General features: G+C 42.2%; 1 protein-coding gene across 2 annotated transcripts in view; it reads right to left on the bottom strand.

Annotated features, from left to right (window-relative positions):
* The window catches only part of LOC125288701 (collagen alpha-1(VIII) chain-like), a 30691-nt gene extending 25973 nt beyond the window's left edge, over positions 1–4718 (bottom strand). Inside the window, exons 1-2 of one of the 2 annotated variants that reach the window (XM_048235265.1) lie at positions 4636–4677; positions 3566–3648 (exon numbers count right to left, since the gene is read on the bottom strand). The gene's annotated coding sequence lies outside the window, so the exon portion shown is untranslated. Of the gene's footprint in view, positions 1–3565; positions 3649–4635 lie in introns of both variants that reach the window. The other variant, XM_048235264.1, reaches the window with a different exon arrangement.
* Positions 4719–13004: the final 8286 nt, after the last annotated feature.

The following is a 13004-nucleotide window of genomic DNA, read 5'->3' on the forward strand; positions in this document are numbered from 1 at the left end:
TAAACAGTAGGACCTTGTCAGAACCACTCTTAAGCTCAGTAAATTTCACACACACGGACAGTTCCAGGAGCACTGCTCTCTCGCTCCCTGTGACCCAGGTGTCATAAAACTTCAGCATCCCTGAAGAGACACCATCAATTCTCACCTCTGACACAATGATGGCGTGATGACAAAAAAAAGGGGCAGAGAAAGAGAGAGAGAGAAAGAAAATGTGTGTGTTTGAGAAAGAGTGTGTGTGTGTGTGTGTGAGAGAGAGAGAGTCCAAGCAGAAGGAGAAAGGTGAAATCTGCTCTGCCCAACCAATTTCCCCCACCGCAGCCAACACCGCAATTCCCCTCACACAAAAGCTTAACTGCTCCCCAAGGAAAGGTCACCCATCCCCTCCCTCTTCTCCTTATCTGTCATCGTGTCATTCTCTCTCTCCCTTTTCTCTCTCTTCATCTCTGTCTTTTCTGTCTCTCACTTCCTTTTCTCTTTCTCTCTCTCTCTCTCTCTCTCACTTGCTTTCATGCTTTAGAAGTAACGTCAGTTCTGGACCAGGAAGTGGAACACTGTGTGAAAGAAGCCATTACCTCCGCTCCTCCGGGACATCTCAATAAAAAGACATGCTGACGGATGAGCTAACCTGGCTAAAGTGCGCTGCTAACACCCGCTAAGCTCACCTTACCCCAAATCACCTTTGCCACGGATGTCCTCTCTGGGAAAACTCACAGAACACACTTGGGACCATTTTCACATGCAGATGACCCCCCCCCCCCAACCACCATCACCACCACCACCACAAACACACACACACAAGTAGTCAGACACCACTGGTCAAAAATATGCAAAAATATTCATCAGTTATTTCGATAATCATAAACAATTCTAATTCTCCCTCTTTTCACAGTGTATTGACGTTAAGTTTTAGCTTTGTTGTTAATTCACCTACCGGTTCTATGGATGCCTGCTCAGGGTGCAACCAGAACATATGCAGGGGCAGCTACTTTTAATGTGCGCTGTGGTATTTCGGAGATTTTCAGAAAGGAGCTTACAGTGGTTGCAGTGAACAGAGGAATGCAAGATCAGCTGACAGTACTGTCAAGGAGCCAAGCACACAGCCTGGGACTGTGAAACACATTCTCTCTTCCTCACTTTCTCTCTCTCTCTCTTGCTCTCTCTCTCTCTCTCTCTTTCTCTCCTTCATTCTTCCACATCCCTCAGGTGCACTGGAAGTATTTAGTGTAACCATGTGTGCAGGTCCCGAGAGAGGCTGGGAGATGTTGTCTGCTTTGGTTCAGGTCGAGAGAGGAGAGCCGATCGCTGATGCTTCTCCTCCCTAGCTGGCCAACATTGACTTGGGAGCAGACGATCATTATCCCCCTCCCCTCTCTCTCTCTCTCTCTCTCTCTCTCGCTATCTTTCTCTTGCCCCTGATGCACTGCTTGGACACTGGCTTTTCTCCCTCTCTCTCTCTCTCTCTCTGTCTCTCTCTCTCTTCTCACTTTCTTGCCTTGTTGATTTGACCCCCCCACCCCCCCTTCTCTACATTTCGTATAAAATGTTTATGGTAGTGTGTGTGCTCCCATCTCGGGATGAACAGAGTGATTTATGCTCGCACAAACACTCAAACAGTGCCCTCCGCCGGGCATGTGTACATGTCAGGCAAAGGTCAGCATCGAGCAGGCCTCCTGCTTGGGGGCATTCCTGATCACTCCAATTTCCATTCAGTTCTTGGCATTCCTTCACATGCGAGTGCTGCCTCTGCCTCGGAGTGCGTCCTCGCTCTGTACTACAGAGTCCATAGGGGTGGGAGGCCTGAACCGGAGAAGGTAAACGAAAAGAATGGAAAAGAATGGGAAGGGGTCGGGGTAGAGGTGTTGGTGCTAGTGGTAGGGGTGGTGAAAAGAATTGGCGTCTTTACAGTGGGGAGGGCTGGAGGTGGTGTGTGTGGGGGGGGGTCCCCACCGTTAAATTGAGTCAACACTGCTGGATGAATGGGGGTCAAGCTCTCCACGGCTCACAATACAAAAGGGGGAAGACCTCGCAGTGGACACACTGTGTTTCTCCTGCTGTTGCTGCAAGACCAGCCCCGTCATCAGATCCATTTCCCCTCCTCTTTGGAATCCGAGGGCTGGGGAGAGCAGAGGCCAAATTTTCAGTCTTTGAGGAGAATGTGCTGGGAGATGCATAATTTTCTTATTAGCCTTGAGCCATGTCAGACAGAATATCTGGTGTCTGGGAAAACAAGTCAATCCATACCCACAGCCAAGCCTCTTGTTAGAGGAGACTCCACATTCTCCTTTGCTATGCTGCAGTAGATTCACTGCTCACTGTAAAGCGAAGGGCTTTACAAAAATTATCAAAAATTTGATCAAAAATTTGATCTCTAGTTCCAGAACACGCCCCTCTGCTATCGGAAAGAAATCAGAAATTTTTCATGAAGCTAAAACTGCTATGGATGAACACAGAAGACATTTTTTAAGAGAGAAATCTGAAGAACGACCACCTGATCCTGGCAATACTCAGTAGTGTTATTCCTCCACATATGGCCTGCGTCCGGACAGAAAATGAAGCCAAGCTCATTTATGAGACATCCTTGGATTTACGAGTAGACAGACAATTGATGAGGATATATCACTTCAGGCGCACAAGAAAGACACTTAATGCATTGCACAGTTACTCGCGTAGTCGCCTCTCTCCTCTGCCTTCCTCTCTCTCTGCTCTCTCTCTCTCCCTCTCTCTCTATTTCTCTCGCCGGGCCGCATGCTACCGATCCGTTTCATTTTTCTAACTCAAGTCAAACATAAAGTAGGAAAATATCTCTCAAATTTATTGGTCTGGGAATGTTGGTGGTGGTTATGATGGTGTGTGTGTGTGTGTGTGTGTGTGTGTGTAGGAGGGGGAAGCATCCTCTGAGAAGTTCCCTCACATGAGCGAGTCCTGGCGAAGGCTGCTGGATTCAGCCATTTCTCTTGCTCACAAAAGGGACAGGGAGGGAGAGAGACAGACAGACAGACAGACAGATAGATTAGATGGATAGAGAGTGAGGGAGAGAATGCAAATCAGGGAAGGGATTGTTGACTCTGGACAGGTTCTGGTTGAGTTGGGTTGGGTTGGGGGTGGGGGGTTGTAACCAGAGTGTGGGCAGGATGGTTTGGATGGGCCTCAAAGTTTCCCACAGAATCCCACAGGTAATTCACAGCGAAGGACCATGGATGTCACCATGCCAGGAAGCAAGGATGCGAGTTCTGTCATTATCACTATACTACAGCTTTACTTCTCTTTCTTAGAGAGAGAGGGAGAAAGATTGAGAGAGAGGGAGAAAGATTGAGAGAGAGGAGAAAGAAGGGAAAAAATTCCCTGAGGAGGCTCATAAACTTTTCACACTTCTCATGCTCAGTGCTACAGGATGGAATCGGGACCCTGAGCCAAGCTCCATGTGCTTGAGCACTCACCTTCGCCCTCTCTCTTGAGGGAGCAGTGTCAAGAAAACTGGACATAAATGACCTCAGCTCTAGACTAGAAAAAAGACTTTCCATAGGTCTCTCTTTTGACTGACTAATGAAACTGACTGGATGCTCACCTGCCCTAACTTCACCATTTGTCATCGGGAAGTCGATCTAGGAGATTTTCTCACCATCACACACATACAGAAGACGAGGTAAGCTGCGTCACAAAAAAAGAAAAAGACAAAAAATGTGGCTGTAAATTCAAGGAGAAATGTCACGTCTCTTGTAAAAAAAAACTCCCCAAAAAAACAATCAAACCCCAGTTTCCAACTTCAGTGGTGTGGTTTAGCCGAGGAAAGTAATGGGATACTCATGCTCTTTCACTCACTCTGCATCTAGGTCTTTCTTTGTTTCTTACTCAGCTGCTATGTTCAAAAAAGTGTGTTTTTGTTGTGCCCCGGGGACAAAACAGACCACTCAAAATCCCTAAGCCCCGGAAAAAAGTCAACAGCCGTCTTCGGGGGCTTTAGCGGTCAGTGTCCGGAAACATGGCATAACATTGGCATCACTCAGGCCAAACCTCAGCCAGCAGTAAGCACACAGCCTCTGCTAAACAACGATCAGGGGCATGGACAGTCTGCAGTGTTTACAAAAGCAACTGGTTTATTACTGTGCATGGCAAAACATGGCACAACTGACCCTGCCATAACAGTGTTTATGGGCACTAGCCTGCAACTGAGAAATGGCTCACATATGGAGAAATGACACATTGAGAACATGATATGCAGCAGTATAATTACTGAAATAAAACTGTCTTGCTCCCTATATTTTCATAAACAGAGTAGGCACATACACGTCATCAATCATTGCCCCAAGACTAAAATACAATTTTTTTTTAAAATGCACTCCATTAAACTTCAAAATGCTTTTCTTCCTCATTAATAAATACATAGCAAACAATCCCTTAAGCTACTTTTTACATAACCAACACATAAACAATTACACATGTGCAAAATATTTGTTCAAAAATAAATAAATAAATCAAGAAATGGAAAATAGCTTGCCATTCCAGTTTCTGACACTGTCCGAACAACATACTTCAGAGCAAGCGTGAATGAGAGAAGAGCCAATTCAGCGCAGCATTGAAAGTGACTGGTAACGGAACCAAACCACAATATTTTTTGGATGCTGAAGATGTGCTTACCTCTTGTGTGTGTTTTTTCCACTTGGGTCAGGAGAGCACTTGGTAGACAGACACTGGGGTAAAGACCTCTGAACAGCCACAGGCAGCATGGACTACACTTTTATGGACAGGTGGGTGGAGCCAGAACCATTCCTGCGAGGAGGTGGGCAAAGAGAGAGGGAGAACGAGAGAAACTGAACAAGAGAAAGTGTGTGTGTGTGTGTGTGTGTGCGCGCGTCTGTGAAGAAGACAGAGAGAAAGAGATAGAGACAGAGAGCATGTGCAATAGCAGGGAGAGTTCTGGAGAGAGAAGACAACATAGGACAGAGAAGAAGAGATGAAGTAGGAACATGGAGGGAAAGAGAGATAGAGAAAAGGAGAAAGGGTGTGTGTGCGTGAGTGAGATAGAGAAAGAGGGTGAGAGAGGAGATGTTAGTGTGAAAGAGAGAGAGGGAAAAGGAGAAAGAGTGTGTGTGTGTGTGTGAATGAGATATAGAGAGGGTGAGAGGGAAGGTGTGTGAGTGTGTGTGTGAGAGAGAAAGAGAGGAAAGGAGAAAGAGTGAGATGGAGAGATAGAGCATTTGAGAGAGGGAGGACAGAGAGAGAGAGAGATGAGAGGGCAGAAAGGGAGAAGTGCAGAGACAGAAGGTGATTCAGAGAACGAGAGACACGGTGCGATGCCTGGCATTTACAGAGAGGGTTTTAACCTACAAATTCTCTGACTTGTAGCTCTGACATCCGTGCTTTAAATCACATCACGAGTCCAGAACAGTGGCCTCGCATGTTCCATCCATCCCGCCTTTGGCATGGAGATTCTCATCCAGTTTGAGTCCTGTGCTGAGGATCTGTGACATTTATTTGAGTTGCAGCTCTATGAAGGCGATGCCTATGGAAATCTAAAATGCCGTGTCTCTGTATACTCCAAAGGAAGCCAAGGATCAGAATGTTATGAGAGAGAAAGAAAGAGAGCAGAGGAAGACAGAGAGAGAGAAAGAGAGAGTCAAAAGGACAGACATAACAGCTGGTTCCGATTTGGTGCAGTATTGAAAATATGTTTTTGTTTGTGTTGTAATGTTGCCGTATGTCCATGTCTTTTCAGCACAGTTCCTGTTTGTCAAGAAAACATTAACATAACCACTTGCGATTTGCCTGTCAGCCTCCCCCCCCACAACCCTCATGTTGGACTGAGACGGGTAATTTTATGCCCATTAAAACGCTCGCTAATGAAAACATTTTGCCCTCACGTGTTACACACTTCCTGTTTCAGTCTTTCACCATCTCTCTCTCTGTTTGGTTTCTCACCACACACACACCTACACACACACACACACTCTCTCTCTTATGCAGAGCAGCAGACAAATGAATGGTCTCTTGCCTTCGATCACCCTATCACCCAACTCAGAAACATATACACACATTCAAAAAATGACAGATTTATTACCACAAAAGGCAAGTTTCGCAAAATGAAAAATAATATTGCCGTTTCGACCCATCGACAGTATTGCAGATTACATTAACTCTCACTGCAGAAAATCATCTACAGTGCAGAGCTTAAATTAACTGTGCTGTGATTCTAATGTAGTGATTAATCTATTATTTAGACACGGGATTTAGAAGCATGCAAGCTAATATATATGTCTGCCATATCAAACATCACTTGTTGTGGTTGGAGGTCGGTGAAATAAAAAAAGAGAGGAAGCCCATTTATTGGACTGATGAGACAGATCCCACAAGACCTCTTTGTGAGATTACAAAACACTCTGAATACCTAATGATCCCAAAGACAGGTCCAGAAAATGGCAAGAATGAGACATTGGATGGCTGCTTAGTGGTATAGTAAAATGCAATCATATATGGCATTTGTCCAGTAGAAATCCTCAGCCAAAGTGTGTGGTATCATTAAGGTTACCGTTCTTGAGAGAAAGAGCCTTTGGTAAATTAATCAAACCAAAATGTGTTTTTATTCCTTGAAGTCTGGTTGAGGAATGAGAAGGTCTATTGTGAAATGTTATCCAGGCTGGCAGTTAGAAACAGTATGTGTCTGGGAACAGACTGCACATGCAGTGGTTCAGGAGGTAAAGTGGTCGTGTGGTGAATGAACAGTTCCAGGTCTGAATGCCACGTTTCCTGGCTGCCAGTCAGAGGATCCTTGAGCAAGACACTGTACTTCTCCCAACAAACTTACAAACGACTTATATAGCTGCCTTCACCACTGTAGGGATATTAAACTGAGGAAAGGGAGGTGTGTAAATTGATTGTGAACTGCTTGGAGTTTTTGAAGGACTCTGGAAGGATCATGTAAATATAGCCTCCTTCCATTTTGAGAGAGTGCCTGGCTACACTACAATGGGAATAGAAAAACAAAACATGAACCTTTGAACATGAATACCTTTGTCCATTATTCTGATTTGGACTATTTCTGACCAGCTCATCGTTTTCAGACATTTGCAAGTGCAACTCTGTAGTTGCCATTTGACTTTTGGTGTTTGTGTATGTTCTACAGTACTACTAAATGTTGGGTCAAAGTATATGTTATTACAGGAAACATACATATACATGTGTGTTTTCACAGACATACTACAAATTCTATGTGACAGTACTGTCACAAGTACACATCAAGAGCAGGAAGTGCTCGATGAGTCATCTCCTCCTGGATTACGGAAAAAATGACCTCACGCTACCTGCACATGATTTTATCTGTCGCGCAGCTGATCGCAACTCAGATCTCAAGGCCAAGTCTCAATGTCGACGACCGAAAAATCAAGCAAGCTGCATTATTACCGCATAATGTGGACTTCCTGTGGTTTGATCCATTAAATTTAATCTGGAGGATCAGCGGGTTCATGGTGACGACTCGTTTCTCTAGCAGGTGGATGCTATGTCAGCACTCTTGGCTTTCAGTCTAGTCTTGTGTGCCATGGAAGCAGTACTGGAATTCCTGGAAATCTGGATAGCTTTCCCATAAAGAGAGCACATCGATTACACCTAAATATGGGAACGTTTTTGAGTCTGTAATAATGACACCTTCAAGCAAATGCCTCTGTTTTTCTTTGACACCAAATTTTGTTTGGCTGTGACAGAATTAATTCTTGTGATGTTGTAGGACCTAGCGGTGCCAAGGTAGACCTACAGGCGAGTCATTTGTGGCCGATGTGTTAAACCAAAGACAGGAATGTGAAAGGGGCAAATTCAGAAACCTTAAGTTAGAAACCTGAACCAGCCACAGATATCTTATAGTTCCAAGCCAAGTCAATTTAGAGCAGATATGGATAAACAAATATAACTGAAATAGGTCTGAAGTACTAATCTATATCTATATAGAGAAAATCACTGGCCCAATGCAGCTTGATTGCTTCCTGTACCAGTTACATGAAAAAATAAAATCAAATAAATCACCCATACTTTTGGACAATCTTGGGCCCAGGTGCTAACTAAGGTTAGGGAAATATGGGGATAAAACTGTCAAGTAAATTGGGTGAAAGTATGGAAATTATGACTGTAATTATAGTATGTGGCTGTCATATAAGAAGGTGAAATAACTTCCTCTTGAGTGGGAGAGTCAAGCAGTAGCTGAGTGAATCATCAGATATAGGCTACAAAAGGTGCCTTCGAGCGACTGTTTTGGGTGAGAAATAGTATTTCACCTAGAGATCAACACAATTCGGTATAGAACGCAAGATGAGAGTCTCATCGTGAAACTGAGCATGAGAATGAGGTTATTGGACTTGAGGAGCCATGTACTGTATGTCAGTTACAAATCTTGAAGCTGTAAACCAAAGATTCTAGAGCGGAGCTCTGTTCTAGAATCTTTGCTGTAAACATGGCCTGTTCTGTTCCATCACATTTGTGATGTTTGTTTATTGCCATGGCAACTCGGCATAGACACTTGCTCATCCAGTAAACTCTGGTCAGTATGAAAGGGTAATATTCTAAAATGAAAAGACAGATCTATAATTTGCTGCTTAAGGCCACAATCTCAGGAGGCATGCTATATTCAAAATTGCAAATAAATACTGCCTTGATAGACAATAACAAAGGAAAGCTAGGTTTTCAGCTGTTAATTTAATTAAGCTGTTCAGTCCAGGATTATGGAGCCCTGGATGGGTCATTACATGATGGGTTTTATTTTTATTATTATTATTATTATTATTATTATTATTATTATTATTATTTTAATAGTAATGGGAACGTTTTTACTTAAAGGAGAAATCCGGCCAATTTTAACAATTTTAAGCGTTTAAGTTTTAAGCGTTTAACGTGTCTTAACGTCCTAAAACAACAATCAGTGATCACCAAATTTCTCTCATATTGTTCCTCATAATTACTAAGAACCTTAGCCAAAAAATTTAGCATGAAGTAATATTATGAACTTTAGGCTACCTGACGTGCATATTTCTTCAATCTCAATCTCCAATCTCCACTGACGCCTATGGAAACGGGCTTAATGTCCCAAAACAATAATCAATGATCACCAAATTTCTCTCTCATATTGTTCCTCATAACCACCGGAAACCATCAAAAAATCTAGCCCAAAGTTGTTTTTCTTTTTGAGCACCTCCGAATCCCAGGACAAAACGCACTGGACCTCAGGAACTGAATAGGCTACTTTGAGATATAATTCCAAAGGGGACAGCTACTGCACTTAAAACTTAAAAAGATTAAACAAACCTTTTCGAAGTTGAAACTTAAAATCTATTAGCGCACCTTTATGTCACAGACGAGGCTACTGTATGTGGGCTCGCCCTTCTATGCATTGAAAAAGACGTTACCTGCAAGCTGGCCTATGATTTCATTGCTGAGTTTTCAGCAAAGATCAGGATATGGCGGGTCAATGTCATTTATTTGTCCAATGTTACAGACCAGTTTCCATACTGCACATCTTATTAATAGTTTAAATGTTGTGTGTGTTTCTGCTCATTGACAAATAGCGTTCAGCACAATGACTCATCCCCAATTCAATTCCCTGTTAGTAAGTAAGTATTCACCTTTGTTAGACTATTTAGTTTCCGTTTGTATGATATTTTGTGATATACCCTATGATAAATGGCTTATGGTCAAATATGTGTGACTCAGCTACATGTGTCTAATGTCCCCTCTTAAAGACAAGCTGGTGTAGCCTATATTAAAAATGCACCGACAGTAGGCTACGGCCTGATTTCATGCATGTAAGTAAAAAGGGCCTCACACCCGTTAAGTTCGCACAGGGCCTCGCACCCCCCTTGTGACACAGGGCCCTGCACCCAAGCATTGTGTCTTCCCCACCCAAACAAAGTCAAGATTTTTTTTTTTTTTTTTGGCGGTCAGCCCATAGACAGGTTTTGCAGTTGGGCATCTACGCAGCCTCAAACCCAGCTTGGATGTAGATGAGTTGGCGTTGAGCGTAATGGTAGCTAACTGGTACATAGCTGTGCAGTATACTGTATGTAAATCCCCCTCCTTAAAGGAAAACTCTGGCCATTTTTCACATAGATCTTTGTTTCTCAAAGTCACTTGAGTTGCGAGTTGCTGCAGCCAACAGCTAAAGTGGCCAGGCAGCTAGAGTGCTACACTCTGGGGGTATGATTGTTTTGTGTTTGTGTTTTGTCTTTCTGTCCATTTTGATCCAATTTGACCACTTTCTATGTTGCCCACACTAAAATTTCTGCCAGCCCACCCAAATGTAGTAGGATAGAACCAGCCCTGTTTTCCATGAAACTGAAATGTTATCTTGACTAAATTTGAAATAAATTCAAGGTGCACAGAATTGTTACTGTTAATTGATGATGTTTAATATACACCTGATAGAACATGTAAAAATGATAAAATATAAGATTACCTCATGTTAACTTGCTGCTGAAATGTGAATTTTTCATTAGTGCTGGTTACATCTGTTGGCTCTCTGCAACCAGCATGTGTGCTCGTGAAGGAATCAGAACATTTCTGACACAATGTTTATAAATGTAACAATTGTCTAAAAGTCAGAAGCCAAACATTGCAAAAATGATCCACGGTCCCTACACATAGGCCTACTCATTTGGAGAGCCGGGTGCAATGTTAAGCTACTTGTCCAGTTTTTGGTTGATTATGTGAATATTAGATTGCTGCTTATTGTTTACCTTAGCCTACTATGTTTGGAAAGTGGCATTATTTGTGTTTTAACAATGAGCCCTAAGTCATCAATTTAGCATCATATGTATTGAGAGTCAAAACCCAGAATCTGAGAACCAAAATCCTGAATCTGTAACCAAGAAATCAAACTCTGTAAATGAGAGCACGACCATCTATGTCAAGAGCTTAGAAAACTGGGTAACACTTTAATTGACAGTATCAACATGAGAGTGACCTGACACTGTCATGAACATATGACACTGTCATGACACATGAACCCTAACCTTAATCCTAACCCTAACACTAAACCTAACCCTAACCCTAACTTGTTATGACAAAAACCGTATGTCACTTAAAGTATCCCGAGGTCTTTATGTGGTCGGATAGAGAGTCCAGAATGAATTTCATCAAGATAGTACCTTTCCGGAAATGTTGCTGCTGCAGCTGGCGTCTTTTGAGTCGATTGCCGAGTGTGGAGCTCTGGAAATTCACAATTTCGTCGCCGTTTTTAAAAAAAAAAAAAAAAAACATAGTCTAGTATTTCTTTCGAAATTGAAATGAAGTTGTATGGACTGGACTATGTTTTTTTAAAAAAAAAACGGCGACAAAATTGTGAATTTCCAGAGCGTGTTACTCCACACTCGGCAATCGACTCCTCGATCGATTGCTGCAGCAGCTGCAGCAGCAACATTTCCGGAAAGGTACTGGCTTGATGAAATTCATTCTGGACTCTCTATCCGACCACATAAAGACCTCGGGATACTTCGGTTTGGCTTTAGGGACCCTCTACTCACAACCACGTAAGTGTAATGTTGTTTGGAACTGTAGAAGAGGTATAAAAATAGCGTTTTGTAGCGGCGATATGACTTGCCCTGGTCACTTCCAGGCTAACGAGTTTTGACTAAAAACGGTCAAATCGAACTTTCTCAAAACACATCTGAATGACATGATTTGGATGTCAACTCAACGTATGTACTCCCAATCATCCGTAAATTGTCATTCTTTGAGGGGTCATTCTCAGTTATGCTTCTTTCAGTCTCACTCTCAGTTCTGAAAGATTTTCGCTTGAGTTTAGGCATGAATTTGACAGCAGGTGGGTGGGATATATTGGATGCTGGAAAGCAGGATTTAGTAACTTATTAGCTATTGAACAGTGTTCATACATATGGGGCTAAATTCACGACTTAATGATCAAGGGGAACTTTGTGAATGCATAGTAAACAGCTTTCCCATGTTGCAAGTTGGTCTTTTTGTGAATAAAACATGAGAACAAAATCATTAAAAAAAACTAATTTGATTAAAAACAGGCACATGATTTACAGTAAAGAAATGAGCACATTACTTGGTAAAACGAGTGCACGTTAGTAAAATGTTAGTGGTGCACGATATATCTGCCGCCGATATAACATCGGCCGATATGGTCATATTTTTACACATCGGTATCGTTCCGATGTCAAAATAGGGCCGATGTGAACAGGTCGATAATCATTCCTGTGTATTTGACGTGTGTGTAGGCTTACTGTAACAGCTTGTCCTATCCGGATCCGAGCGAGCAACTATCTTGTAGTATTCGGTGTTATCTGTCTACACTGAATCCGTTAAATATGCCCTTCTATTGCATCATATTTCTTATTTAAAATAGCAGAGCAACGCAAGTGACATAAAGAAAATAGACACGGGGCGTCCGACAAAAGTTCTTTCAAAACGTTGCGTTGTATCGCGCTGCTCGCAGATGCAAATTAAATTAAAGTCAGGGCAAAAGGGAAAGTTGTGTATGATGGCTGGCTTGCATGTCAGCTGCAATAGCCTAATGCCTAGCACTACATATCTCTCGCGGTAGGCTAAATATAATGTGTATCAGGCAGAATGTAGTTATATGGTCGTAATAGGAATTTAAGGCCTACTACTGTACTTTAAAGTTTTGAACTGTTGTACAATGTTCACAGAATACAGTGACTTTCAGTGAGTTAGATGTTTATTGAGAATACTCAGGGTTGGCTTATTCCTAGGGTGAATTCAGGACACACTTGTATCCTTTATAAAAAAATTATATTTTTATATAAATATTATTTTTTTTGTCATATTCTGCACACAGGTAACGTTAAAGGTGCCCAATATCAGTCATTTCTGAAAATAAATCACAAAATAAAAAAAAATGTGTTTTGGAAAATAGCTCTTTATTTGATTATCATAAAAATGTGTTTTCTATACAGAGATATCGACATCGGTAAATATTGGTAACGGCCATAACAGCAATATTAATATCGGTTATCGTATCGGCTACTATTTTTACATTGGTGCAT

The sequence above is a fragment of the Alosa alosa genome, chromosome 23 (assembly GCF_017589495.1).
Source record: "Alosa alosa isolate M-15738 ecotype Scorff River chromosome 23, AALO_Geno_1.1, whole genome shotgun sequence".
Lineage (NCBI taxonomy): Eukaryota > Metazoa > Chordata > Actinopteri > Clupeiformes > Clupeidae > Alosa > Alosa alosa.